The sequence below is a fragment of the Bombina bombina genome, chromosome 6 (genome assembly GCF_027579735.1).
Source record: "Bombina bombina isolate aBomBom1 chromosome 6, aBomBom1.pri, whole genome shotgun sequence".
In the NCBI taxonomy this organism is placed as follows: domain Eukaryota; kingdom Metazoa; phylum Chordata; class Amphibia; order Anura; family Bombinatoridae; genus Bombina; species Bombina bombina.
The window spans coordinates 816,581,890-816,588,558 of NC_069504.1; the positions used below are offsets into that span (position 1 = coordinate 816,581,890).

Here is a 6,669-nt window from a genome sequence, read left to right on the forward strand (position 1 = left end):
ATTTTTGTCCTAGCAGCCACGAAACTGGCAATTGCAAGGGCCTGGAAACAGGTCCTGCCTCCAGATATTGCAGCGGTTACATCTATAATGCAGATGTACGCCAAAATGGAACAAAGCTTCTATTTTAACATGGAAAAAGAAGACCTATACTGGCAGATTTGGGAGCCTTGGTTTAACTACCAGGGAACTTGTAGTTAAGCAGGAAATCATGCTCAAGCCCCCCGATACCCCCAGTAACGCTATTACCTTCACATATATTGCCTTAATACGCTCAAATAATTTACTGCCAAACTAGGTTCATTCTCTCCACTTCTTTAATCCTGTCCCCCCCTCTTTTTCACCCCTCCCCCTATAATATGTCTCCCACTCTTCGCCCTAGCCCATATCTCTCCCTCTTCTCTAACCCTTCACAGGTCACCTCCCCCGCCTGGGAACGCACATTATGACTACTAGTTGAAGTGTGTTAACAGATATTCCTAAACTGACTTACAGTAGTTTCTAGAAAGTTGAGTCCATATATGGGACTAGAGTACTACTCTAGCCCCTAGGTCTAGGTTTGTTTACAATCATAATAGTAACTCTTGATTCTATTAGGTTTTCATGCATTATATGTTTATACATTGATCCTGAGTTACTATATTTAACATAACATTTCTGATAAAATTGGCCCAAAAGTGACCAATGCAGTAGTTACTCCATATTCATGTATAAAAAAGTTAAATGAGGTTTCATCTAGGTTTGTCCAGTTCTTTTTTTTTTTTTTTTTTTCTTTTTATGTGGGATTTGGATTTTATTCTTCCTTATTTTATCTCTCATGTTTCTGACATCTAAAGCTGTAAAGAATGTCAATTTGGATATTTACTTAGCCCGGGTTTTCCGGTTACCTATTCTCTTGATCATTACACTGTCACGCACAAAATGCGCTCTCATCTGTGAGTGTTAATATACCCGCCTGAAAAGTAAATGTATATTTATGTATTGTATCTGTGACAAACGTTATATCTCCATTTTTGTTGTACCATTCGAAAAACCTCAATAAAAATTATTTACACAAAAAAAAAAAAAAAAGAACATACAATAAAAAAAAAAAAATAGAAAAAACAACAGAACCTCATATTTAACTGAGAGTGATATAGATAGATCTATCAAGTAGGAACATGGAAGTGACCGGACCTTCAACTAACTCTGTACTCAAGTTCAGGTCTCCCAACAGTCCCATGAGAGAGTCTATTTAAGAGAGATGATAATAATAAGAATATAACAGCATAAACTCATGCATACAATAAATCAATCATAGAGATATTGAGTGGAAACTTCTCTCTTTGATGTCCTCTGTATCCATATATCCCGTCACCTATGTATGAGAGTCAGGCAAAGGGAACAGTGACGCCGATATAAGTTTATCCCACACCAGTTCTGAGTCTCAGAAAAGAGGAAACATCAGGTAAGCTTGACCCATAGGCTGTGTGGCCATATTTAGAGCGGACTTTCCGTAGCCGCAAGACGGGTCCAAGGGCATTGCTGACACCCGTGTTCTGGTTATTTCTGGGGTTCGGGCTGTATAATTCCCCTGCGTGCAAAACAGCTGAGACTTTGAGTGAATCACTAAGGATATCCCCAGGAGCCACAGCTCCGATACCAAACTGCTGCCGGGTGGAGCTAAATACATAGTCGGGGTGTGGAGTAAGTTAGTGTACCTGACTTGCGACATTGAAGCCAGAGAGCTAAAATTATCAGGCGTCTGCTGCGGGCTCGTAGGAGATCCTTGCTGTTGGGTAAAAAACTTTGGCTTCAGACACTTAGTAGGAGAAGACCGATCCAAGACGTGTAGCGGTTATGGTTTGGTGCTTATAGAAATCGATTCAGTTTCTGGCCGATATATTAGCTCATTATGTTCCATTATGAGGTCTGCCATGTATTCTGCCTGCGTATAGTCTTGAGGGTATAGCGTAGCGTTCTCTGTGTACTTCTCAGTCTCCGGACCCCCATAGTTGGTGTCGCTGTCTGTGAGCTCCGGGTGCAATGCGCATAGTAGATCCTCGAAACACCTATCCATCCTCTGCTCAAAAGCCATCAGCAAGTCAATGATGGTTGTGCGAGACTGGTGGCGGTCCATGTTAGAGAGGTTACGTTGTCTGCAATAGTGCCGTAGTGAAGGAGCTACACCCCGTGAAATAGTGCCAGCATGGTCTGGTTAGTAAGATGGCGTCTTCCTCATTTTATCTTTGGCGGTCTTTATGGGTCTAAGCAGTGTTAATTTCGTCGACTAAAACTAGACTAAAATGACTATAAAACTAAAGAAATTCTAATGACTAAAATACGACTAAAACTAAAATGACATTTTAGTCAAAAGACTATGACTAAAACTAAATCAAAATGACATTTTAGTCAAAAGACTATGACTAAAACTAAATCAAAATTTGCTGACAAAAACATTTTATGCAAGTTGTTATAATCAATCCATATTCAATTACTGCTCTTTTGTAAAATTTACGAAACTTCATTTTATTAAATTTTAAGATAAAGACATGTTATATACCACAACAGTTAAATCTGTTAAATCTGTATTGCATGTTCAAACCTTAATACCATAAAAGAAAACAGGTTAATAAACCTTTACTCCAGGAGTTTATAATAAGTTTGGAAGTTCTAGAGCAGTGCTAATATTGTTGCCGAAACATTTTTGAATCTGTGAACAATCAATTGATTCTTCCTATAGAAATAAGCATAAACCACGAATATGGGTTTAAGTTATGCTGTGCCTGTGCTAGCTGCAGAAACTTTTTGTTGTGTTGAGTTTCTTGATACTTGTTTTAATTATTAACAGAGAACTGTTAAAGTTTTTATATTGGGTAATATGTTCAATACAGCCAATACAGTTTACATTTTTTTATATTTTAAAGTTGCACTTCTGTTTGTTTATGAAACTGGCTTTATTTAATTTTAAGTTTAATAAAGATGTTACATATCACAACGGCTAAATCTGTGTCTGTATTGCATGTTTAAACCTTAATACCATAAATATTAACAGGTGTTATGTTTACTCCTGGAGTATATAATCTGTTTGCAAATGATAGAGAAATGCTTAAATAATGCATTACACTTTAACTAAACCCCTTAGATTTTAGTTGACTAAAATCTACTGGAGATTTAGTCGACTAAAATGTATTGGAGATTCAGTCGACTAAAACTAGACTAAAACTAAAACAATTCAGATGACTAAAATATGACTAAAACTAAAATGGCATTTTAGTCAAAAGACTAAAACTAAGACTAAATTGAAACTTGCCGTCAAAATTAACACTGGGTCTAAGTCGTGAGATGCGGCCCTGCTCAAGATACTTGTGCCATCACAATTGACACAAGCATTCTCACTCTCACTCAAAATGCTTTTTGATGAGAAGTTGCCTGCTCTGAGCGTTCAAAATTATGAAAATCTGATGAAAACAGCCGGAGCTGAGGTGAAGTGCGACCGCTCAGATGCAGAGCAAACTCCGCCCCCCCCATCTGGATTTTTTATTCTTTCTTATCATCCTTCTCCAATATTAGCCTGCAATCATCTGTTGTGTCCTTATGAATCTACTGTAATATTACAGTCTTACACTTTTTTCATCACTCTTTAAACTGCTCACAATCTGCTGTACTCAACATTCCAATACCTCAAATGTTTCCCTTCCTCTTTTACTTACTTTTATAAAGGGAGTGGTAGGGTAAGAACAACGTTTGCTAGTAGTCATTTATGCCATGAGGAGTGGTTAGCAAAATTGGGTCTGTTGACTAGAAAAGAGGTGCTTAAGAGATTATATGATTACTGATTATATTAAATATATTCATGATCCATACAGAGAGTTGACAAGAAAAGTTTTTAGAAGTGGTCACTTCTAAAGGCAAAGGGGTTAAAGGGACATAAAAAGAAATTAAACCCTTGATTTAGAAAGAACATGCAATTTTAAACAACTTTCTAATTTACTTCTATTATCTAATTTGATTCATTATCTTGAAATACTTTGCTGAAAAGCATATCTTTATAGCCTCAGAAGCAGCTGATTGGTGGCTGGCTGCACATAAATGCCTTGTGTGATTAAGTCACCCATGTGCATTGCTATTTCTTCAACAAAGGATATCTAAAGAATGAGGTAAATTAGCTAATAGAAGTAAATTAAAATGCTGTTTAACACCTTACCTACCGCGACGTATACTGTACATCGCCAGTCGTTAAGGTTTTGCCTAGTTGCTATAGCGTGGGTCTTGCCGTGAGCGTCAGGACCACGCTATTAGACCCTGCCTCCCTCCTGCAGGCTTGTTAAAATAGCACGGTCTCGCTATTAAAAATCACAGCCCCCATAGAAAGACCAGCGACATTGTCTTTAAGGGGTAAAAATGATATTCTCTATCTGAATATAATTGCATCTAATTAAAATTGGAATGAATTCATACACATTTCAATTTTTACCTTTTCATGCCTTTCATTTTGACTTTAATGCTTTTTACTATTATAGCAAGTTAAAAAATACAAAAGTGATACTGATTTTCAAAAAAATGTCTGTGATTGAAACTTTTGTCCCCCGAATAAAAGTGACCCCAAAATGTTTCTGCAATATCCAAAAAACAGAAGCGGCCATGGTCATAAAATCCAAAAATGTTTTAAAAGTCTTTTAAAACAATTATACAAACGTCTCTTTAAAAAAAATGCATACAAAATGTGTATATATAAAAAAAAAAGTGGAATCAGACTGCTGCGGCTGACGCATTTCAGTCCACAACCGATGGTCGATGATTATTGTTCTTGATTGAAACGCGTCAGCCGCAGCGGTCTGATACCACTTTTTTCTTTTATATTTTTTGGGGATGTTGCAGTAACTAATAATGGAAATGGTTTGATGGGGCATTACATTGAATAGTGGAGCTCTAACATTACTGAGTTTCCATCATGGCATGTGACACAACCATCTTATGAGGTCTAGCGGTTTGCAGCCACAAAGAATTTTGAATGGTCAGTTCTGTTATTGTGATTATCCATGGAACAGAGGAGCTATTTTGTATCACGCCATAAGTGTTCACCTGTCTATCAGGTTGTCATATTACATACGAAATATACCATGTCACTATAGACATAGTATTAAATGCCTATTTTTGCGTTTGGGATCTTATAAGGAGCATACTATTGAACTCTAATCCCAAAATGTTTCTGTCTTTTGGATTTATACTGTATTATTCGTATTTTATTGTTGGCATAAGCTCCAGCTATCTTATCATTCTGCTGAAAAATATTAGCATTATTACTTGAGCACAAACAATACCACTTCTATTTTTGCACTCATATTAAAAGTCCAAAATTATTTATTATTGATTAAGAGATACTGTAGGGGGCACTAACATCTTTAGGACAGATAGTGCCGGTGTTCTGTCAGAATAAGATACCCATCAGAAAAAGCTGCCCTAGCATTGCACATGCGCTATTTGACGTCACTGCATTCCAAATCTCTATCACAAATATGTTTGGAATGCTGTGACCTCAGACATCGCATGCAGAGTTATAGGGTAACTTTTTCTGACGGATGGTGGAGAAATTCTTTAAGCTATGCCTCTGTGACTGTTTGCTTACCCGCATGCGCAGTCACAGAGGTAGCTTTTTGTGACAGATATTTTGATTTGGTACACGATGACTGCTTGACATGCCAATATTTATATTACATCATTATAGTTCATATTGGGTATTATTTGATTAATCCCAGTTTTGCTCCCTTCGCATGCGCAGTCATCGGTTATCAAATAAAAATAACAGTCACAAAAAGCTACCTCTGTGACTGCACATACGTTTAAGTAAACAGTCACTGAGGCATAGCTTTAAGAATTTATCCACCATCGGAAATAGTTACCCTATAACTCTACATGCACTGTCTGAGATCACAGCATTCCAAACATATGTGTGATACAGATTGGGAATGCAGTGATGTCAAGTAGTGCATGTGCAGTGCAGTGCTAGGGCAGCTTTTTCTGACTGGTAGATTATTTTGACAGAACATCAATGTGCTAAATCCCTCAAATAATAGACTTCTTTGGGGGCATGCAGTAAAAATACATATTGGATATTGCTTTAGTGCTAAGCAGATGGTGCACAAGTAGTGGAGTTCTTTGCTTAGGCTTGTGCTATACTATTACTAATTTTAACAAAACAGTATAGCAGATACATTATTGAAATGTGGCCCAAGGGACTTCTGGGTATAGTAAAAGCTCTCACGACATTGACCCCTTTACTAGAAACATGTTTATTTAATACAATTATATAACAAAACAGAAATGCACTCCTATGCAATTTAATGTCGATTATTACATCACTTTAAAACACAGTTCTGTTGATCATAGCAAGTGGACCTGATTATTTCCCCTATGCTCTAGTATAAATATCATGGGGTCCTGGTAGCTGAAACTAAGAACTGGATTAGGCTGACTTTTTGGAGCCCCTCAACCACCCTCTTACGTTGTATTCATTCACCCCCATTGCTATCACACAGATCTCCCTCTCACCTCCTGTGCTCCCACGGTAGCGGCTAGATTCTATCCCTCTAAAGGACACTCTGACATCACAGCAGTCACGTGACTGCAGTGATCACATGGTACAGAGAGCTGAGTGAGGAAGCAGAAGTGCGGGAGACTCAAATCGATAGG

At 37.5% G+C, this 6,669-nt stretch overlaps 1 protein-coding gene across 1 annotated transcript in view; it reads right to left on the bottom strand.

The window, feature by feature from the left end:
* The window catches only part of CIAO1 (cytosolic iron-sulfur assembly component 1), a 98,818-nt gene extending 92,204 nt beyond the window's left edge, over window positions 1-6,614 (bottom strand). The window contains exon 1 of the mRNA XM_053718183.1: window positions 6,529-6,614. The gene's annotated coding sequence lies outside the window, so the exon portion shown is untranslated. The remainder of the gene's footprint in view (window positions 1-6,528) is intronic.
* Window positions 6,615-6,669: the final 55 nt, after the last annotated feature.